The sequence below is a fragment of the Nannospalax galili genome, unplaced genomic scaffold (assembly GCF_000622305.1).
Source record: "Nannospalax galili isolate Female #2095 unplaced genomic scaffold, S.galili_v1.0 scaffold664, whole genome shotgun sequence".
Classification (NCBI taxonomy): domain Eukaryota; kingdom Metazoa; phylum Chordata; class Mammalia; order Rodentia; family Spalacidae; genus Nannospalax; species Nannospalax galili.
This window is the reverse complement of record NW_008354274.1, coordinates 5,793,438-5,817,358: the sequence shown is the minus strand read 5'-3', so window position 1 is coordinate 5,817,358 and position 23,921 is coordinate 5,793,438. Positions and strand designations below refer to the sequence as shown.

Sequence of the window (23,921 nt, the reverse complement as noted above, 5' to 3'; positions counted from 1 at the left end):
CTGCACAAGCCTTTGTAAGAGTGACAGAGCCAAGGGATGAGACAAAAGAGAGGGATTGTTTGCCCTAGCACTTACAGGCTCATCCTTTCTCTCTGGGGGCTGTAAACCTGCAAGACCAGGAGACTTAAAAGTGCCTTTAAGAGGCAACTTTTGTTCAAAACTTATGTGCTTTGCCAATGACTTTATCTGTTCCTGCATGTGCCGTAGCTGTCTGTCCAGTGCTAGCTGCTTCTCCTGGACAGCATTGTCCCATCTCACAGAATCAGCAGACTCCTGTACAGTCCCTGAGTCTGAAGTCTTAGAAACTGCATTGCAGGTGACTATTTTTGCCTCTAAACATTTTTCTAAGATTACAACACATTTCTGAAGACTATCTACTCTTACCCGTAGAGTCCGAACCAGTGCTTTATGCTTACATTTGCACTCGGCTTTCTCCTCTGCACAATGGAAAGAAGGTTTGCCCAAGTTCATTATACTTACCTGATTTTTCATACTCACCTGAGTTTGAGATTTCTCCTCAGGGGGTCTCTCCTCGGACCCCCTCAAGCCCCACATTGGGCACCATTTGTCAAACGCCCCCCAAGCCCATCAGGCTTGGGTCTTCAACAAGAAAGATACTCAGACAGTAGTCTGAATTTTGCAAGACTTTATTTACAGAAAGGCAGCTATAGGTAGGAGAGAGCTCTCCAGGAAGAAGATTCTACTGAGGGGTCCCACAGGTCCCTTTTATCCGGCCCGGAGTTTGGGTTACCCAGGTGAATTTTCCTAACAGAAACAAAAGGGTTACTATGGATACAGCACGAAGCTGCAGCTTCCAGTGCCCACAGACTGAACCAAAACTTTCCAGAAGATGTGATTTATCATACAGGTACAGACTGTCAGCTCTGACCGCTGAAGCAGAGAGCGCAGAAGCTCTTAAAGTGACACTCTCCTAATTTCCAATGCTTATGGCAAGCATGACTCCCGAAATTGTTCCACATCAACTATGTATTCATTCTGTATTCCGATGTATTAACATGGTTTACAGGTACTTTGATCATTTGTGTCTTCCACGAGGTACCACATTGTTACTTCATATTGAAAAACTTATGCTCATTGTATGATGGGAGAAGTTACCAACCACTCTGGACTCACTAAAGCATATGCAGGTCATATGATGGGAAATAAATCTTATTCAAATTTAAGGGCCTTCTAGATCAGTGAAGTTTATAGGAATGTAGTGGTCTGGGACATGCAGAGATATTTCTTTTGGTGTCTAGGATAAGCCCTTGCACCTATATTCTCCTACTACCAAATAAAAGGTAGAGCACTGAGTGTACCTGTTTGGATTTTGGAGGCAGCACATTACTCTCGGGCATGTTACTCCAAACCACGCACCAAATGCCTAAACATATGGCTAGTTTTGAGTGTTCCTAAAACAGTGGAGAAATGTCTCTGTAAGAGTTCCATACTGCTGTGCATGCTATCCTGAAATGTACACCATATGATTCAACATACCCTAAATTGTTTGATGTTTAATGTTTGACCCTGAACCTGATTGGAACCTTTGGTCAGCTCCTTATATGAATAATGTCTGAAGAGCTTGGGAGTTTGAGCCTTGTCAAGAAGTTCTCTTTAAACAACTATTACCCATTTGTAGGACAATTCTTCACCCACTGTCATGGTTTGAATAAGAATGTCCCCCATAGGCTCCAAGTATTTGGACATTTTGTCTTCAGTTTGTGGTGCTGCCTTGGGAAATCTTAGAAGATTTGTTTTTGCTGGCAGAAGCATGTCACTGGTGGCGTGCTTATAGAGTTTTTTTTTAAAAAAATATTTTATTTACTATATTTTACTATTTTTATTTTATGTGTATTGAATACATGTGTGTAAGTGCACCCATGTCATCCATGCCTGCAGAGGTCAGAAGAGAGTGTTGGATTCCCTGAAACTGGGGTTACAGACAGATGTTAGCTGCCATGTGAGTGCATGGAATCAAACCAGGTCCTCTGCAAGAGCGGTCAGTGCTCTAAATTGCTGAGCCATCTGTCCATCCACACCACACCCCATTTTTTTTGTCTTTTTGAGACAGAGTCTCCTTGTAGCCCCAGCTGGCATGAAACTTACTCTGTTGACCAGGCTGGCCTTGAACTCACAGAGATCTGCCTGCCTTTGCCTTCCAAGTGCTGGGATTAAAAGCATTTGCAACCACTCTCAGCAGAGAGTTCTTAAGCCTTCCTAGATTTATAGTCATTTTCTGCTTCCCGTGCTTGCTTGAAGATGTACATACTTACCCTTCTGCTCCTTCTCTGGCCCCTCACCATGCCTCTCTTCCATGTCAGACTCCAATCACTCTGGAACCTGGATTAGTAAGCTCAAATAAGCCCTTGTTCCTATAAGTTCCATTGGTCACAGTGTTTTATCACAGTAACAGGAATGTAACCAATACAGAATTTTGTGCCAGAGAGTAGGCTGTTCACCTTGAAGATCCTAACCATCTGTGTTTTTGGCAGAATGTGGAAAACTTTGAAAGACTGGGCTAGAAAATCTATTGATTGCTATAAGCAAATGTTACAGAGTTCAAGATAACTGGGACAAGACCACTCAGACTCAAAAAGATCTGAATCAGCTGGAATTTTAGCTGGACATATTTAGCTTGACAGTGACTGCACTCTCTGAGCCAATTTAGAGAATGCCACACTAAATGGGAGAGGACGGAGCTTTTAAAAGTAAAGCCCAAAAGGTAAAGTCTCTTGGTACAAGATTTACTCAAAGACAAGCAGTCACATGTTTGTTCCTATAGGTGAGCAAGCAAGCACTTACAGTGGCCAGATAAGCAGTCACAAAAGCCAGATAAGCCTCAACTGGGCCTCCCAGGATTATATATGTGTGTTCCTCAGTTCTTCCTGGATCTTCTGGCCCCAGTCAAGGTAGGGTCTGGAATTGATCACCAAGAAGTGTTACACAAAATGGAGGAAGTCAGACTATTATACAGAGATTAATGGGCCATTTTAATAGGACCATGGAAGATAGGGCTGAAAGCAAAGTAGTTCCAGAGGGCAATAAAGGACTTAAGTAGAAACTAGGAAATTTTGGCAAAGAGCCTATCTAGATAATACCCACAGCATAAAAGCTTACATGAGGCTAACTTGAAGAGTCATGGACTAATTTTTTTGATGGAGGGAATTTTAAGACAGCCAAATGTATAAATGTTTGTGTGACCATTTATGGTGAATATTTTGCAGATCCACTGTGAAAAAGAGCAAGTAGGTCATAAATAAATGCAGAAAGCACAGTTTTCATTGAAAAAAAAGCACTACGAAGATTATTTTGGAGCCAAGGCACTGCTGAAGGAGAGGATCTCTTTGATAAAGAGGTTGAAGTGCTTAAGGAGAGGCCTAGAGATTTGCACTTAAATAATGCAAACACTATCTTCAGGTCAAAGGCCATGCATAGCTAAGCTTCCAACTTGTAAAAGGAAAATGTCTGAAAGATTTTCTATTCCTAGAACACCACAGCATAGAAAAGTTGCTGGTAATGTTAATGAAGCTGTCCAGAGTCCACACTAGTAAGGCTGCTGAACTTGACAGTGTCATTGATATGGTACTGGTGTACAGTGAATGTGTCTTCAGCTTCTGCTCTGTGTATACAGAGAGCCACCGAAGCCAGATTGTGTGCAGCATGGCTGTCCCAGCATAAAAAAAAATGCCCCAACAGGCCATTGCATAAAACTGTGAAGGTGAAGCATGGTTGGCAATGAAGACACACAAGAAGATGTTGAAGATGCCAGACCTGTGAGATATCTGCCAAGGCGAGCTGCATACAGGGAGTGGTGCCAGCCCTAGAGAGAGATGTATGTTGCACACAGCAAAGCAGGAGGGGTGCACCATCTAAGACCCTTGGATGTAAGCCCCAGAAGTCAGATATGGAGCTACTGGATTTAGTGTTTGCCATGCTGGTTTTCAGTTTCATTTGACTCAATATTTCCTAACTATGCCCCCATTCCTCCCTTTTGGAATGGGAATGTGTATTCAGTTCCATTGTATGTTGAGAATATGTACTTTTTCTTTTGATTTTTTACAAAGACTTACAGTTAAGTCTTGAGTTACAGAAGAGACTTTGGACTGTGTACATTTTAATAGTATTGAGACTGATAAAGAATATGATGACATTTAAGGATGGGCTAAATGTGTGTTACACTTAGTATGGTTGTGAACCTACATAGGCCAGGGAGTGGAATGAGGTTGTTTTAATTAAAATGTCCTCAATATGCTCCAAGCATTTGGAAATTTTGTTTCAAGTTTGGGGCACTGTTTTTGGAGGTCTTAGAAGGTGTTACCTTGCTATAGGAAGTAAGTTACTGGGGGAAGGCCTATAGAGTTATTACACCTTGCAGAATTTCCAGTCACCTTCTGCTTCCTATACCTGCTTGAAGATGTAAGCACTTAGCTTTCTGTCCCTGCTCTGTCCACTTCACCAGGCCTGCCCTCGATGACAGACTAATCTCTCTGGAAACTTGAATCATAAGCTCCAATGAACTCTTCTTCCTGTAAATTCCCTTGGTCATGGTAAAGCAGCAGAAAAAATATCTAATACACCCCTATTGTGCCTGCTGTATTGTTCAGTAGATGTCAACACACTACCTTGTTGGCTAAGCTCCTATCATGATCTGCGTGCTATCCCACCCAACAAGTCATAAACTTGGACATACACAGTAGCAGTTCATCATCCAATGGAAGTGGTACTTAGGATAGGGGACAAATAGGTTCTGAGGTCATATTAAGTTACATGAAGAAATTAGCAAATTGCCTATAGATGCTATAACTCCTAAAATGCACTTCTCCCCAAGAATGCACCTAGGTCTCACTAGTTGAGTACCTACGTCACTGATGATTTTATATGCTATGCAAGTGTGACCCCCAAGTGGAGAGTTGTAGCTTTTTAGTATGTGTCTGTCCCATTTCTAAAGGAGAGTGGTGAAGTTAATTCTTTACAGTGATCATAATTTCCAGCACTGTTCATGGTCATGCATTTCTCCTGGAAAGAGAAATGCACAGAAGTGTGTGATCATTAACTGACTCATGAGCTAAACCAGTGGTTTAGCTGCACATTCAGAAGCTTTGAAGAAACATACCTGGAAAATTGAGTAGAAAGATATTTGATGTAAAGACAAGTGGATAGATAACTCCAACTGGACAAAAGATGTGAAGATAATTGTGTCCCATGTTAATGCTCATCAAAAAAATGACCTCAGTAGAGAAAGGGTTCATTAAAGAAGTAACTAGAACTATCATTTTCTTTTTTCTTTTTTTCTTATCTTTTTTAGGCAGGGTCTCACTGTAGCCCTAGCTGGCCTAGAATTGCTGTGTAGACCAGGCTGGCCTCAAACTCACAGAGATCCACCTGTCACTGCCTCCCGTTGGGACTAAAGACATACACCACCACACTGGGCTTAGAACTACCATTTTCTTAATAATAAACCTCATTCCCTCGCCATCCATTTCATTTCCAAAGGGCCTATGAACAAATTGGCAATACTGGCAGATATAGAATTGATGCATAAGCTCATCAACATGGCCTTCTTCAGATCAAGCCTGATCTGGCAACATCTGGAGCTTTGTGCTAAACTGTGCACAGAGAATTCCATCATTCAGAGCCCAAATTGGACCATTCTCTACTGAGACCAGACAGCAACATTGTTACTGGTTGCCTAAATTGGAATTCCATCATAGAATTGCACTCCATTATCCTTGCTGAAATGGATATCTATTCTAGTTATACATTTTCCTTTCCTACACATACTTCTGCCAAACTACCATCCACGAATTTACAGATAGCCTTGTCCACCATTGTGGTCCTTCACACAACATTGCATATGAAGTTTCATGGGATCTTCAGTTCTTCAGCTATGTTTGGGTTCTCTGAGTTGATATCCAGGTGTGGGTCAAAGCATGACTTTGTGAGTCAGATGTACAGATAGGAGTGGAGTGGGGTTGTTGTGCTCCTATGCAAACAATTTGCTCCATGTGAAACCCAACCATGACATGGATGCCCCATTTGGATGTCTCAAATCCATTGCTTACATTTTCAGTCACATGACTATGGTAATTTTGTGCTCATTCTCTTAAGAAATATGCCAGAGCAAAATGACAGTTTTAGCTTCCACACTTCCTTGTGAACTTGGCAGGAATCTTGGGTGGTGCTCCACATGAGCATTTTCAAGACCCTTTTCAGGGCAATTGACTATGAGTCCTCTTCTGCTCCAGTAGATCCAAAATTCTGCTGTTTAGTAAGAGAAACTTTGTTCCCCATCACTGATGACCTGTATGGCAGCCTCATGCTCCTAGCCAGCAGCTCCGTGGTTGACATCCTGTCCAGGCAGAAGAATCATGTCCAACTCATCCATAACAGCAATGTCTCCAGGTTCTTTCTAGAAACTGAAGCTACATTTCATCCTGCCACATTGCATCCTTACACAGGTGAGAAGCTTTCCATAATTCTATACCTTCTTTCATCATCGTACAAATGCCTTTCATTATTTTTCAAATGATGAACACATATCTGATTACTACTTCTGACTTAGTGAGGGCACAGTTCCCAACACTTCCCTTTGTCCTCATAGCTATCACAACAATATATTCAAAATATGTAGCCTTTTTTGAAGAGACATGGTTGTCTTATCTTCAAAATTCACTTTCTGAAAAATACTATGATAAATCCTTGATGGCCTCAAGCCCTTAACATTGTGACAAAACAAAGAGCACTCTGCAACCTGCTCCCTCTCTCTCATTCCCAGCTTCACTACATGTCATCCCCTTATAAGCCATTCTCATCCCCGGGCACACAGGTATTTTCAGCCAGATACCCCTAAACAATCATCTGTCCTCTCACTAGACATTTATAAACATATGGAAAGACCTATTCATATTCCAGAAGCATGGTGGGACCATGCCCTCATGAGTGTTATCCAAGTACAATAATATTAAACTCGGTTAAATGTCCCTAATGTACATTTTAAACTTGGAGGAATAATAAAAACAATGTGTGAAATGAAAGAAAGCAAAGATTAAATATGAGAGAAGAAAATGTCATCTCTACATGTTTTGGACTTTCCTACAGGCACAAGCCATTTGGAAACCTAACGCATAGAAATTCGTAACCTGACAGTTCTGTTAATTTATTGAAATTGTTCCAAATTTCCTTTGCTGTGTGTTTTCTCTTCAAACAATGTGCACAGTCTTGAGTGTGTTTTATTTTTATTATTATTTTTTTAGACAGCGTCTCCTGTAGTCCCAGCCAGCTTGGAACCCACTATGTACACCAGACCAGGCTCCATATCACAGAGATCTGCCTGATTCTGCCTCCTGAGTGCTGGGATGAAAGGCATGTACCACTACACCTGGAAGCCCTGACTGTCTTTGAAAGTCATCTTCAAGCTCTGTGAATTTTATTACAGTTCTTTGTCTTGCAGAGTGTCTAAGCAATCTCCAAGATGTCAGCTGGGCAACTTCTCTGAGATTCTTTGTCTTTTCCTTAGAGGTTTTGTGACATGCTAAGAAGGAATGGTGTGTGGTTCACAAAGATATCTGCAATACATGATCCTTAGGCTCCAGGTGAAATGTGATGGATAGGAAAGGCACAGATGAGCTATCATGTGCTACTTGTCATGGAGGGATCACTGAGTAACACCAGGTAAGAACGGACCAACTTCTTTATATTTATTAATCTACATTTGACGTTGATAAGCATTTCAGTTCTTCATACTTTTGCATTGTTGTATTGAAGTTAAGAATTCAACTTTAATTTCTATAATATTTATCAACTTATTTAATTTATCTTTGTTTTTGGACATTGGCCAGTTTTAGGTTTCTGTGTTAACCACCACCTGCTACATGAAACCTCTGTTGAGAGTTGAGCAGTGAATTATTCTACCAATAAGTCATTTGGAGTCAGTTTAATATTATAATTATTTAGTAGAAAACTAGTATTGGACTCCCCCACTATGCGCTATGGCTTGTCTGCCCTCAGGTTCCTCAGCCTGATATCAAAGTCACGAATGGGCTCCAATCTATGAAGTGGCATCACAAATTAGACTCTAGTGGCCTTGTTATATACATAATAGAATACACTAAATTCAACAGGGTGCAGTAAGGGGAGATGCAGACAATGGAGGGGATCTACATACCAACAAATTGTATAGTATGAGTCTCAAAAGTTCAATAAAATGGTTTTAAATTAGATTCTTTAAATTAAAAGCACTTTGGTATAATTGAGTATAAAGGATTCTCTTCACTTAAAATACAAGTCTCCAATTGGCATTATCAATATTACTACTACCTAAAATTATCAATAGAAACACGGGAAAAGATGTTTTGGAGGATTTTAGAAATAACTCACACTGTAAAATACTGGGTACACAAGTATGAGGCTATGTGTCGAATCCCCAGCACCCAAACAAAAAGTTCTTCATAGTTGTGTACACTTGGAATCTCAGAACCAAGGAGGGTGAGACGGCTTCATACCTCAACTGCTTTGATCCAGTCGGCCTAGCTGAATTGATTTCTAGGTCCCAGTGAAAGATGTTACAGTAAAAAGAAATAGGGAGAGGGTACCAGAGGCCTCCAGAGAAATGTACAACATGCTCTGATAAAAAGACAAATATGTACATCCACACCTTCTCATACAAATAACATACTGTAATAAAATGGAATTATATATAACATATGTGTTTTCTATCTCTGAAGTATTGGAAAGAGGAATTCGTTATACTCATAGCTTAAAAAGTTCAGTATATGCACTCATCCCTCCACACACCCAGTGTGTGCATGTGTGCCCTTTGCCCTAAATTGATCAGCAAGCATGATATGAGAAGCCATCATATTGTACTATGAAAAATGTTACAGACATTGCGAAAACCAAAGCTACCTATGTTCTTCCTTCTGAGCTACATCTGTACCCTTCTTTTCTGTGTCCTCACATCCATACACTTAGTTCTATCATGGCAATTGATTTTAAATCAATGTAGATAAACCAAAGGAAGAAATACAAGCATGGGTGTTAAGACCTGAATTCTCACAGTGACTATAGGAATCTCAGGGTCTACCTGTCAGCATACTATTGACTCATCACTCTGTGCAAGTTTCCCTGTGAAAGAACCTTCACATTGTGAGACCACATAGAACACGCTCAATAAACTCAGGATAATGAGTTCATACAAATTGTTACTAGTACAAACATGCTTGCTGAGATATAAGCAATGACTCACTTTTTATAAACTTCAGAGTAGCATCAAAGAATATTATAGAAGAGTACTGTGGATTTTTTTTCTTTTTTCCTTTTTTTCAATCAGTGTAGGCCACAAGATCATAATGACCCATGCTAAGTGGTATAGAACACTGTGTGGAGTGTGGTATTTTTTAAAAATATTTTCTTTATTCTTTTTATTTTATGTGCATGAGTGTACTGCTTGCATGTATGTAAGTGTACCTGTGTTGTGCAAAGCCCATGGAGGTCAGAAAACTGCCTCAGATCCCCTGGAACTGGAGTTACAGATGGTTGTTAGCCTCCATGTCAGAACTGGGACTCGAACCCAGGTTTTCTTCAAGAGCAGTCAGTGCTCTTAACCACTGAGCCATCGCTCTAGCCCCAGAGTGTGGTCTTAATCACTCTGCCAAATAGTCCTAGTGGGTAAAGGTTATTTAAAAACCTTCCCCAAAATTAGCTTTTGGTACAGTATTGTGAATTCTAATCTTCAATGAGTATTCACTGTATTTGCACTTGCATTGAGGGAGACCTTGTCTTCTGAGCTTACTTTGTCTATCTTCATGCTCCTGCCAATGAATACACAGGGAGAAATAACACTAGTAACAGGAACTTGCGAAGGAAGTCAAACCATGGGCTTCAAATCCACACCACAGAGTTAAAGTTCCTTGCAGGATGACATGGACACCAAATGATTTTCATACATAAAAAAGTCTGTGAGGCAAAGTTTCTCAAAACATTCTCAGCCCAGGATTCCAATTAGGTTCCCAGGGTGAGTTAGAAGATATAGGTTCATTGGTGCATTTCCCACAGATTCCTTATTTTTTTGGGGGGGGGGTTCTGATAATATAGCTTGTGATTGATTACCTTACATGCTAATGATTGGATTGACTAAATGCCTCAAACAAAAGGATGTGTTAACTGTGAGAATTGTGCTCTGTATGACTGCATAAATTCCACTGTTCCACTTAATTATACTACACAGACTTTATACACACTCCATGCTCGTGTGGGAGTTTGGATGCCTGTGAAGCTTGATCAGCCTTGGGAAGAATCACCCTCGATGGGTATGCTTTATCATATTCTTGAAAATGTAAAACACAGAACCAAAAGAATGATTTTCCTCACCATTGCAGCTGTCCTAGGGATTATTGTTATTACTGCTACAGCTGCAACAGCTGGAGTTACCCTACATCAAAGTATTCAGACTGTACATTTTGTGCAACAATGGAACTCAGACTCTGAGAAATTATGGAATTCTTAAAGATATATTGATAGTATTCTCAATACTGAAATTACAGATTTGGAATCTGCTGTAGTTATGTGGGAAGATCACCAGTACACTGGAATTCAATGACATCCCCTTGGGACTGGGTTAAAGAACATTTGTTAAATCATGGTAATATGACCCAGGAGATATTGAAATTGCAGGCAGATATTACTCATAATTTTTCTAGTCAACTAAGAGGTATTTCTGGTCAAAATCTCTTGGAGGGCATTGCAATGGTTTGGGAAAGCTAAATCCATTTAATCAACTTAAGATTTTTAGCACAATGTATTCTATTCTGTTTTTATCAATAATTGCTGTTTCCTCTATTGCTTATAGTCTGACGGAGGTCCTCCTGAAACCAAGTGATTTCGCAGAGTCATTCTGTTGTAGTCGGTCTTATGTTCCAAAACCTTGATCAACAAGAAAGGGGTCATGATGGAGCTCAGTTCTTCAGAAGGTGAATCAAAGACAAGATAGAGTCTCTTGAATTTTTGGACGTTGACGGAACACCACCTCCCAGTCAAGGGCCGAACACTGCTTTGGGATAGTAAGAGTAATAGGGGATGGGATTGTGTTTTCTTTTCTCATGGATTGGAGCTCTGGAAAGGGTTTGGTTAGTAACAGCAAAGAAAAACAACACTTTACTTTGAACTTTGTTTGATTTATGTTTTGCAAGCTGTATCCTTGGTTGACCCTGTTCATTAAGTATAAATAGCCACTCTTAGAATTAAACTCACCTTTCTCTACCTGAGAGTTTTGTCCTTTGCCTTCAGTCATTTTGTCATCATTCACCAGCAGACCAGAGTCTCTACAGCACATTCTTAACCGTTGTTGCAAAAATATCCATTCTTGACTACAGAGAAGACCTCATGGAAACAGGAATGGAGACGCTCACTTTTTTGGCACTTTGAGTGTATAGTTCTTGTAGTCTCAGTTATTACAAAATGGGGGCTTGAGGCATTTCTGCTTTCTGAGGTGTTCTGCCTGTGGGTGTGGGAGTGACAGCTGTAGGTAGGTTATTGCTGCCTGTTAAAGCAAGTCCTCAAGCAGAAGGTGAAGTCGGAGCTGATTATTGTCCCTGAAACAGAAACTTAGAAAAGTGAAAAGGAGGGAAATGACCAGGCCTCCAGTGAATATGTCCTCAGTTACTGGCCACATCCATTTTTACCCCTAGAAATGTTGTATTGTGCTCCTACAAGCCTTTATTTGCTTTCGATAATGTTGTCTGGAGAGTTTGTTTCCCATTGTTTTTCTCTTATGGCCATCTTTCTTCATGAACTTGTGACTTGTAATACTGAAAATGTTTCTGTTGTGGTGGATAGATGTAGAAACAGAGTGATACGCAGTTCTACTGAGGACTGACTTGTGTCTTCTATGTATCAGTGAGGAAGTGGATGTTTGCTGTTGTTCTAGTTTGTTTCTCCATTGCTGTGACAAAACACTCTGACCACTACCAACTTGGGGAGGAAAGGGTTTATTCAGCTTACATCTCCCAGGTCACAGTTCATCAGGGAGCCCAAGGTAGGAACTCAGGGCAGGAATCTGGAGGCAGGAGCTGGAGCACAGGCCATGGAGGAACAATGCTTACTGGATTGCTCCCTGGCCCCTGCTCAGCCTGCTTTCTTATGCAACACAGGCCCACCTGCCCAGGGGTGGCTCCCATATCACTTAACAATCAAGAAGATGCCCCACAGACATGGCCACAGGCCAGTCCTATGGAGGAAATTCCCCAGCTGAGGGTCCCTCAACCCAGTTGAGACTAAAGCTGTCGAGCACAGCTGTGTAGACTCCGTCTGTGGTTCTCCACTTGTCTTTTGTATACCAGGCTTGTAAGAATGTACATTTAAGCCCATGGAAGCCATTATATAAAGTCAGTGAGAAATTCATGCTGAAGTGGAAATATTAGAAGAGACACTATCTTAGAAACAAAAGCTCAACATTTAAGCACAGTAGATTGTGCAGAACACATCAACCAAATGTGGTTTCTCTTGACATAAAACAATGTTTTTTGTGAGTACATGGAGAATGTGTGTTATCTTTTCTCTTTCTCATGGGAATTGATACAAATTTGCCTCATGAGAATTTCTGTTCATATCATCTACTTGAATTGTATGTTTGTCCTAACTTCCTCAACTAATTGAATTGTATGTTTGTCCTAACTTCCTCAACTAATTTCTCCCTTTCGTAGTGATTTTGAGACAAGTTATCACTCTGAAGCCCCCTTGTTTCCTGATTGTTGATGGGGCTGGCCTTGCTCAGACCCAGTGGAGAGCACTAAATCTGATGCAAGTTAATTATTACATTTTTTGTACTGAGACCAGAGGATTGTATTGTTAGACCCTCTCCCTCTCTTCCAGCTCTTCCATTCTGCCGCTTCCTCTTGCTCAGTGTTCTCTGATTCATAGAGAGCATAGTATCAGTGACTTGTTTCAGTCTGCGTCTACATCTATTGCTCATATACTGCATTCTGGGCTGCACTTAGTCTCTGTGTCCACTATTGTTCACTGTAAAGAGAGACTGAATAAGGCCGGGGGGCACCTTTTGTGTGTGTGCATGAGCATAGGTGTTTAGAAAGAAGTTTCCTGTTGGGGAACCCTGCTGTTAAGGTTGGCTCCTTTCTCAGCAGGAGCTTCCTGCCTGACTTACCTGGGAAGTGCCGCCAAGCATGGATGCTTGGCCTCATTTGGAACATGACCTTTGGCATAATTACCTGGAGTAAAAACTACCCCCAGGTTTTTTCTATATGATAATCAGGCATTGCCCAGTAGTCGGACGATCGGAGCCTACTGCCACATGTAAATAAAGCACACTATGAGCACCTATCAGCTGAAGCTTTGGCTGCTGCCTCCACACTATATTTTCCCTAACATCCCACTGAATAAACGGAGCTGTTTCACTGAGTCTGGAGCTTTTTGTATCACTGAACCTGCCTCCCCGGGAGGGCTTTCTTCCGTCAGTGCTCACTGGACATCCTGACCCCATTCCTGCTCCCTTTGTCCTCGTGGACCGGTGGCCAACGACCAATGTGGGGAGGGAGAGACCCCACAGTTTCCTGCTATGTCTGTTTAGTAAGCCTTCAGAAATATGCTCCTGTCATTAAAGGCTTACTACCTCCCATCCTGCATTGTTAGCTAGTCTTACAGTACCACACACTGTCTGCCCTCCTGCTTTCTCCCTTTACTGGGTCTTCAACAAGAGGGAAGTTAGTTACCCTCTGAGCAGTTAAGCCACTATTGCACAGGTGTGCTGTTCTCTTTACCAGTGGTTTCTTTATAGTCCCTTTATCCTACCTAATCCTACCATATCCAAATATTATTCTCCTCAACCCCCTTCCTTCTTCCCTCCTAAATATTTCCACCTATAGAATTCCTCCTCTGTTCTTTCTTGTTATCCATGCTATGCTATCCCAAGTCCCTTAAGGTAACGTCTCCCCTCCTATTCACTTCTTTTTTAGTGTCACCTCATTACATAGAGGAGGAAATGATTATCCAACTTGTTTTAAAAGCACCTCAGGGTGACAGTCACTGTATTGAATTTTAGAGTAATTTCATATCAGTGTAGAAGATAAAGCCTGAATTTTACTGTTGGCTTTTACTAGTGCTTTGGCATGGAACATTTCTTTTTGTTTGATCATTTATTGTATTATTTTCACTTACTGAGTGATCCAGGTTTTCCAACCTGCCTTCAAGCCTTAATATTCTGTGTTGTCACTGATCTAGTCTCGTGGTGAGGTTTTAAATTGTTGGGTTTTTTTTTTTCAATTAGGCTATTGAATTTTTCATTTCTTCCTTCATTTCAGGTTCAAGTATTCCTTAGTGATTGTAAATCTTTATTTATTTTTTTGAGACAGGGCCTCTCTGTAACCCCAGCCAGCCCCCTATGTAGTAGACCAAGCTGGCCTCAAACCCACAGAAATCCACCTGCCTCTGCCTCCTGAGTGCTGGGATTAAAGATGTGCACCACCACACCTGACCCAAGTCTTTACTGAATTGAGTTTCATACCCTGCTTGTCCATTACTTCATTCAGCCATTTCTTTGTTTCCTTGGAATTCATTTTTTTGTAATTCCATATGAATCTTACCATAGGATTTTTTGTTTGTTTGTTTTGCTCTGTGATGAACAGAAACATCATGGGAATTTTGATTGGCATTGCATTGAATCTGTAGATTTCTTTAAGTAAGATGGCCATTTTCAGAATATTATTTCTACCAGTCCATGAGCACAGAAGCTTCTTCCATCTCTTGGTGTCTTTCTCTTCTTTAAAGATTTAAAAATTTTCATTGTAGAGATTTTTAATGTATTTGATTAGGTTGATTCTTAGATATTTCATTTGTTTTGAGGCCATTGTGAATGGGAGGGTGTGCTGGATAGCTTTAGTGTCAGCTTGACACACCTGGGTGGAGGGAACCTCAATTGGGGAATTTCCTCCATTGGACTGGCCTGTGGCCATGTCTGTGGGGCATTTTCTTGATTGTTGTGTGATGTGGGAGGGCACAGCCCACTGTGGGTAGTGCCACCCCTGGGAAGGTGGGCCTGTGTTGGATAAGAGAGCAAGCTGAGCAGGGGCCAGGGGAGCAAGCCAGTAAGCAGTGTTCCTCCATGGCCTGTGCTCCAGCTCCTGCCTCCAGGTTCCTGCCCTGAGTTCCTACCTTGGGCTCCCTGATAAACTGTGACTTGGAAGATGTAAGATAAGTAAACCTTTTCCTCCCCAAGTTGGTAGTGGTCAGAATGTTTTGTCACAGCAATGGAGAAACAAACTAAGACGGTAATTGGTACCAGGAGTGGGGTATTGCTGTGACAGATCTGACCTTGGTGTTTGGGGGAGGACTGTGGAAGTGTTTGGAACTTTGGGCTGGAAAAGCCATTGCATGCTCAGAGTTTGTTGGTAGTGGTCAGAATGTTTTGTCATAGCAATGGAGAAACAAACTAAGACAGGAGGGTTTCCTTGAATGATTTTTCTGATTTTTTGTTATATATAGAAATCTACTTTTGTCAGTTGAATTTGTATCTTTCTTCTTTACTGGAAGTATTAATCATTTATAGCACTTTTCTGGTGGAATTTTTGTGATCTCTTACATATAATATCATATCGTCTACTAATAGTGATAATTTGATAATTAGTATTGATAATACTAATAGTGATAGTTTGATCTCTTCGTTTCCAGTTAGTACTCCTTTCATTTCTGTCTCTTGTCTTAAGCTCTAGTAAGAGTTTTAAGCACTGAACCAGCCTTGTCTGGTTTCTGATTTTAATTGGATTATTTCCAGTTTATCTCCATTCACATTGATGCTGGCTATGGGTTTGCTGTATATTGCTTTAATTATGTTAAGGTATGTTTCCTCCAGTCCACTTCTCTCTAGGAACATGAATACATGTGGATTTTTCAAAGGCCTTTTCTGCATCTATTGAGATGATTGTGTGATTTTTTTTGTCTTTAAGTTCATTTATATGATTTATTACAGTTATTAACTTACATATGTTGAAACATCCCTGTAGCTTTGGAATAAAGCCAGTTTGATCATGATGAATATGGTGGATGATCTTTATGATGCATGAGTTTGTGTGAGTGTGTATGTATGTATGTATGTATGTGGTTTGAAAGAATTTTTGTTGAGAATTTTTGCATCTATAAAATCTTGGGAGTTCTTCTGTTTCCATATTTTTGAATATTTTAAGAAGTATCAGTTATAGATCTTTGAATGTCTGGATGTCTGGTAGAATTCTGCTGTGAATACATTTGGGCTGTGCTTGTTTAGTTGGGAGGTTTTTCATGTCTGTTTCAATTTCCTTATCTCTTTTTGGTTTAACTTTGGTGGTTTTTATGAATTTATCCATTTATTTTATGAATGCATCCATTTATTTTAGATTTTCAAATTTACTAGAATACAGGTTTTTAAAGAAATCCTTTATAATGTTCTGGACTTTCAGTGTCCGTTGTGATGTTTCCCCCTTTTACCTCTGATTTTATTAATTTGAATTTTCTCTTTTTTTTCTTTTGCTTAACTGGGCTAAGGGACTTTCTATCATGTTTAACTTTTCAAGAAAACAGCACTTAGATTCATTGATTCTTTGTGTTATTTTATTTGTATTTCTTCCATTAATCTCTGCTCTGATTTTTGTTATTTCTTCTCATCTACTAGGTATAGGTTTGGCTTTTCCCACCTTTCCAGGTTCTTAGGTTGTACTGTGAAGTCACTGATATGTGCTCTTTCTGATTTATTAATGTAGGCACTTAAAGCTACAAGCTTCCCTCTTAGGACTGCTTTTAAAATGTCCCAGAGGGTTTTGTTGTGTTATATTATCATTTTCATTTAGTTCCAGGAATACTTTCATTTCTTTCTTCATTTCTTCTTTGACCCATTCTTCATTCAGGAGTGTGCTGCTCACTCTCCATGAGTTCCTGTAGTTAGGAGAACTCCTTTTGTTGTTGATTATAAGCTTTGTAGCACTGTTGTCTGAGAGAATGCATGGAATTCTTCCTTCTGTCTTTTCTTTCTTCCTTTCTTTTTCTTTTCTTCTTCTTTTTTTTGTATTTGTTGAGTTTTGTTTTGTGTCCCAATCAATTTTAGAGACACTTGCATGTGCTGAGTAGGAAGTATATCTTTCAGGCTTGCATGGAATATTCTATAGATGTCTGTTAGGCCAATTTGATGTAAGATGTAATTTAATTCATATGTCTCTCTTTGTCTAGTTCATCTGTCTATTGGAAACAATGGGATATTGAAGTCCCCTACTATTACTGACTTGGGGTTAATCTGTGTTTTATAGACCTCTAGTAGTGTTTGTATGAAATTGGGAACACAGAAAATCCACCTGAGCTTGCCAGTTTGCCTGAAGCTTCCAATCCCTTCATCAATACTAAGCCAAGAAATATGAAGCATCTCCAGCTCTCTTGCAGTAGGCCATTTTTTTGATAAACTTCAGCCAAGCTATCAAATAATCTTTGAGAACCCCTTTTAATTGCACAGGTTTCCATATTAAACCTAGAATTGCTGCTTAGTGGGCGCGTATCTTTGTTCCTCACAAGAGGTGAGTTTAGAAGACTCAAATACATTTATCTTCACAACTGCTTTAAATCATGCCATCACTGATTTTCAGTGCTCTCTATGCTACCAGGGGAGTCTTAGGAACTGTAGGTATCCTGGAGTTGGAAAGGCTGCTCCAGAAACCACCAAGCCCATTAAAGTAATTCATCCTTTCAATTCTGCTTCTCTAGAACCAATCCTGGTACCACAATCTGTATTAGTCTGTTTTCTCTAAAGAAGGAGAACTGAAAGAATGAATACACACACACACACACACACACACACACACACACACACACATACATATATACGGCCTTTTATACAGGCTGCCATCAGAAGGTAATGCCTACGTTTAGGGAGGGTCCTAGAGCTTCAAATGATCCAATCAAGACTGTCTCTTTCATTTCAGTGAATTCCAGATCCAGTCTAGTTGACAATTAGATAAGCCATCGCAAATTCTTTGTATATTCTTATCATTAATCACTTGCCTGAAGTATGGTTGGCAAAGATTGTCTCTCACTGTGTGGGCTGCCTCTGCATTGACAGTTTCCTTCACTGTGAAGAAGGCTTTTCATTTCATGAGATCCCATTTGTCAGTTAGTCTTATTTCCAGGGCTACTGCATTCCTCTTCAGAAAACCATTGCCTATGCCTGTCTGTTGATGAATATTCCCTACCTGGTCCTCCAGCAGTTTTAGAATATCACGTCTTATATGGAAGTCCTTGGTGCATTTGGAGTTGAGTTTTGTTCACAGTGAGAGACAGGGATGAGTTTCATTCTTCTGCATGTTGATACGCAGGGTTTTTCAACACTGGTTGTTGAAGATACTGTCCTTCTGATCGTTTTCCAATGTATGTTTCAGGAATCTTTGTCAAAAATGTAACTATTTTTGTAGACTAATGTCCAGGTCCTTTCTTCTGTCCCATTGGCTTAGGTGTCTGTTATTGTGTCAGTACTATGCTGTTTTTTTAGTCTATATTTTTATTTTTTTAGTTTCCTTTTATGTGTGTGAGTGAATTGCCTGCATGTACATAAGTGCACTTGTATTGTGCATTGTCTCCAGGGGACAGAAGAAGGTGTCAGATATCCTGGAGTTATGGACAGTGGTTAGTCATCAGATGAGTGCAGGGATTTGAACCCATGGCCTCTGGAAGAACAGTCAGTGCTCTTAATTGTCTAACCCCTACACTGTTTTTAATTACTATGGCTCTGTAGTAAAACTTGAGATCAGGAGTGGAGATACTGCCTGGCACTGTTTTTGTTCAGGTTTGACTTGGCCCTCCTTTTGTATTTTCTATATAAATTTTGACAATAATTTTCCTATATGTGTGAAGAATGGCCCTGTAATATCATTTTAATTATTTATTTATTTATATTTTATGTGTGTTTTCCCTGCATGTACGTAAATGCACCCATACATGTAGTGCCTGCAAAGACCAAAAGAGAGCATCAGATTCCCTGGAACTGGAGGTATGGACAGTTGTTAGTGGCACCATGGGTGCTGGGAATGGAACCCATGTTCTTGGGAAGAACAACCAAAGCTTTTCACCACTGAGCTATCCAGCCCAATCCTGGAATTTTGATTGACATTGGAATTAAAGCTGTAGATTGCTTTGGGTAGGATATCTATTTGCACAAGATGAAATTTTTCCAGTTCTTTGTTTTGGAAAGTCTTTTTATCTTCTAGTATTTTTTTCAATTTCTTTCTTCAGAGTTTTAATGCTGTCAGTGTAGACTTCTTCCATTTCCTTTGTTAGGTTTATGCTTAGGTATTTTATTTTTGCTGTGGCCATTGCAAAGGGGATTTTTTCCCTGATTTCTTTTCTGTATACTTGTTAATGGTGCACAGAAAGTGTACTAATTTCAGATTTCCTCAACTTGTTGAGGCTTGCTCTGCTCCTACTCTTGGGGTCTATTTAGGAGAAGGTTTCATGGGCTTCTGAGAAGAATGTGAAGCCTCCTGCGTTAGAGTATAATGTTCTGTAGGTGTCTGTTTGATACTTTGGGTTTATGGATTCGTACTACTCCAATGTTTCTTGGTTCATTTTCTGTTGAGATGACCTGTCTCTTGATGATAGTCATGTATCGAAACTCCCCACTATTTGTGTGTTGAGAATAATCTGTAGTTTTTCATCTAGTAGTATTTCTTTAAAAAATTGCATGAATCTATCTTGGTAGGTGCATACTTAGAATTGTAATGTCCTCTTGAACAATTGTTCTCTTAATGAGGAGGAAGTAACATTTATCTCTTCTGCTAAATTCAGTTTCAAATCTATTTTGTGTGTTATTTGAGTAGATATGCCTGTTTGTTTCCTAGTTCCATGATGGAGTAGATTTTCGCATCCCCTTTTCTGAGGTGGTGCCTATCTTTGAGAGCAACACTTGTTTCTTTGAGGCAGCAAGAAGGTGGATCTTCTTTCCCAATCTAATCTGCTACTCTGTATCCTTTATGGCAAGGAGCTGTGGCCATTAATATTCAGAGTTGTTATAAATAATGTGTATTAACTCATGTCCTTTTCTTGATTTTGTGTTGTTTTCGTAAGAATTTTTGATGAATAGTTCTGGGATTCTTTTTCTCCTGTGATATCTGCATGTATTTATCCCTGTCTTCTGTTCCTAGTATTCCTTCCAGTATCTTCTGTAGAACAGGCTTAGTGGTCATATATTCCATTAGTCTGTGTCATGAAAATTTATTACTTCTCTTTCAATAGTTGTGTGAAGTGTAACAGTCAGGTTGGCAGTTGTGGGGAAAAATTATTCTATTCCCTTCTGGCTTTAAAATTGTCATTGAAGAACCTGCTGTTATTGTGATGGGTCTGCCTTTATCTGGGACTTGGCCCTTCTCTATTGCAACTTTCAGTACGTTTGTTCAGTCTGTGTCTTTAGTGTTGTCACTATGATATGCCAACGAGAGTTTCTTTTCTGGTCCTATCTGATGTTCTGTGGGCTTCTTGCACTTGGCTAGATAACTTTTTAGATTTGAGAGACATTCCTCTGTGATTGAATTTAAAATGTTAGCCATTCCTTTATCCTGGAGTTCTTCTCTTTCTTCTCTGCACCTAATTTACAGGTTTTACCTTTTAATGGTATTCTAAAATTCTTACATATTCTTTTCCTGTGAGTTTTTAAATCAGAACCTCCTATGCTTTACCTAAAAGCATTTCTAACATTGATTTCTGGAAGGCAAACTTGTTTGAGTTAGGAAAATGGCCAGACATCCCTCTCGTGGTGCCTGGGGTACACTGCAGGATGACTTCAGGTCCTGGATTGTCAGCAGTGGGCTTCTGTGCTACTTCCTGAGACATCCATTTCCTGTGAAACCCAGAGTTTTGGAGTTTCAGCCTCAGGTGAAAACTGTTAGAGAAATTTCAGGTATTTGGTAATAAGGGAGCTTTCTGTGGGAAAAGATAAATTTGGTCTTTCATGTCACTTATTTATACAGAGAAGGAAACTATCGTTTATCTTCCTTTGCAAGCTCTCCAGAGTGACAGTGAATGTATCAAATTGTAGAGAAATTTCATATCAATGTACAAGATACAGCCTGAATTCCACTGGTATCTTTTGCTAGTATGAAGTGGGTCTTTTGTTTTGTTTTGGTTTTTTGGTCTTTTTGAGACAGGGTCTCCTTGTAGCCCCAGCTGTCCTGGAACTCACTATACAGAGATCCGCCTGCCTCTGCCTCCCAAGTGCTGGGATTAAAGACGTGCCACCATTTATCTAGCCTTCTCCTTGATTGTTTGATCAACTTCCTCTACTCTCTTGAAAACCTGATGTTCTGTGTTCTAATCTATGTATCTGATCTATTCTGGTGGTGAAGCTTCACATTGACTTTTTCTTAGGGCTGTTGGATTTAAGTTTCTTGCTTCATTTCAGTTCATGTTTTCTTTAGTGTTTCTGTATGTTTATTGAATTCACTTTTCATATCCTACCTTGTCCTCTTTAAGTTCATTCAGGTATTAGTTTCCTCTTTCTATTGATGAAGAAAAATTAACCCAGTATGGAACTAATGACCTATCACCTCAGCATAACTCTGTTTTGTGTGGTACATATAAGTACTAACAAATGTAGTTGATAAGAACCTATGTACTCCTAATGACAAGCCTACTAATATATGTGCTTATTGATATAGGAACAAAACTTTGTAGCAGTACTTTTAAAGTTTAGCCTTATAAGCTTCTACTTTAGATCTGTGTTAGAAAGCTGTATGAAGGAACTTCCAACTCTAACCTTTAAGTTGTTAATGACAAGACAGACAAAATGACAAAACCCATAGTTTGTGAGTGCCTTGAAGAATGCTGCCTCTTGCAGTAGTCCTGAAGAAACATTTACTGCAATGTGTCTTATCTGTTCAAATAGCTGACATTGTTCGGGCATCAGCAATACAGCATGCTAGTGGAAATGTCAGAATCCTTGCCCACACTTGCCTGAAATACCTGCTTTTGTAGAAATGCTGACTGCTTAAATTTCCTATAATAACCTAAGGGGCACCTATACCTCAGTGCTGGAAGTCTGAAATCCACCACACAATTACTGCCAAGGGCTGACAAGAAATCCTATAAAAACCTGTTTGTATTTCTAGTCAGTGCCTCAGTTTCTCTGGAACAGGTTAGCACAAGTGTAGTGGAGGATAAACTTCCTCTGCTTCCTGAGCATGGGTGGGTTCTGCTTCCAGGTCCAGGTCGGTCTCAGGATAATTTTTATAACAATATGCTTTGAACTCCTGGTACATATTTATGTGTTCTTTTTGAGTTCTGTATCTTAGATTTAGTCTAAATTGCTCTCTTGGGGAACATTGCTATGGAATTGCTGCTTTTTCTTGGGGAGGGGCATGTTTTCTTGGTTTGTCATATTTTTAGTATTTGGGGCATGGGCTCTGGGCATCTGTATTTAGTCTGTTGTCTTTTCCTGATTTTTTTTATCCCAGGAGGATGGAATCCCAAGGTAAGGTTTCAGGCTGGGTGTCTTTGGGGGTGTCTCATGAGAGCAAAAACCAGGCTGGGGGTTTAAGTAGGGGGGTAGGGTGTCTTACTAGGTCCAGGTGTTGTCTAAGCCCACAGCACCCCTGTAAAGAGCCTGTGTACTGGGTCCAGGGCAAGACTGACAGGTGGAGCCACTCGGTTGTGATCTAGAAGTACTGAGAGGGGCGGGATCTTTTGGGGTCAGGGGCAGTCACCTGGGTCAGAGGAGTGACCCAAAGAGGAGAGGTGGAGCAAACGCAATGTGATTAGAGAAGGGGTGTGGCTTGGGCGGAGTCGGAAGAATGAAGCAACCGGAACTTGGAGAGGAATGTGCCGGGCAGAGCTGAGGCCGCATGGCGCCAAAGTCTGCCGGCCCAGGGTCCTGGGGGCCTGGAGAACTCCACTGAGACTAGGGAGCGCCCCAGTTCAGGAGCAGGGTGGTGTAGAACCGGAAGCAGACTGAACAGGACCGAGTCTCTGCTGAATGCGAAAGTTTACCCCAGCAGCAGGAACCACGCAGAGCGGTTGGTTCGGAGCCGGTGCAGGGAAGGACCCTCAGGGTGGAAGGGAGAGTGGACAGAACCCAAGGCCCTGGGAAAGACTCCTGGTCATGTGCTCGGCACGACTTGCTGGGACACTTCGGAGTCAGGGTTGCGGGCTCGGAGCAGAGGCAGGTCCGCGAAACTCACCTGGGATTTAAACTTTGTTTATGCCTACTCTACAGCAAGGATCGCAGGCCTCAAAATTCGGTTGCAGATATTTGGGTGTGTTGTCCTGTGCATCCTCTTAGATTTAGATTATTAAAGGTAAATTTAAGACCCTGTGAACTAAGACGAATCCTGATTTTTATCAGCAATTTTACAGTTTCCAAAATATTTTTATAAAAGTAATCAAGTTCACTATTTAAATTAATGAGCAAATGTGGCAGAGTGATCGCAGGAATCACTTCAAGTCAATTGTTCCTCCCCTTGCTGTTGTGGAAAAAACAAAGCTCTTCAGTTTAAATTCATCCCTGCACTCTAACTTCCCTGTTCTATTTTTCTGTGTCTTAAGTGGGAGGCATTTGGACTGGGGTCTTGCTAGCCTAGACAGTTTGTCAGAATTAGTCACAGAAGGAATGGTTTTAGATTGTGTTGAATCAGAGCAGACATTTTAGCAGTTGCAGGCATTAACACTTAAGAAACAAACTTTCAATTCACCATTAATGTTCCATCTGAAACATATAATTTATGATATAAATCCAGCATTAAGATGGATATTGTTCTGTTGAGGTCTTAATTTTCGATCCTATAGTCCATAAAAGGATGGTATGAGCCCAGCATGGGGATGCAGACCTTTTATCCCAGCACTTGGGAGGCAGAGGCAGGTCTCTGTAAGTGCAAGCCCAGTCTGGTCTAGTGAGTTTGAAGCCAGCTGGGGCTACAGGA

At 40.5% G+C, this 23,921-nt stretch overlaps 1 long non-coding RNA gene and 1 pseudogene across 2 annotated transcripts in view; one reads left to right on the top strand and one right to left on the bottom strand.

Annotated features, from left to right (window-relative positions):
- Positions 1-9,615: 9,615 nt before the first annotated feature.
- Positions 9,616-9,710, bottom strand: LOC115067415 (annotated as a pseudogene).
- Positions 9,711-22,825: 13,115 nt separating this feature from the next.
- LOC103748728 overlaps positions 22,826-23,921 on the top strand; it is an 8,541-nt gene continuing 7,445 nt past the window's right edge. For both annotated transcript variants that reach the window (XR_003846838.1, XR_003846839.1), the window contains exon 1: positions 22,826-23,018. This is a non-coding gene — a long non-coding RNA (uncharacterized LOC103748728). The remainder of the gene's footprint in view (positions 23,019-23,921) is intronic.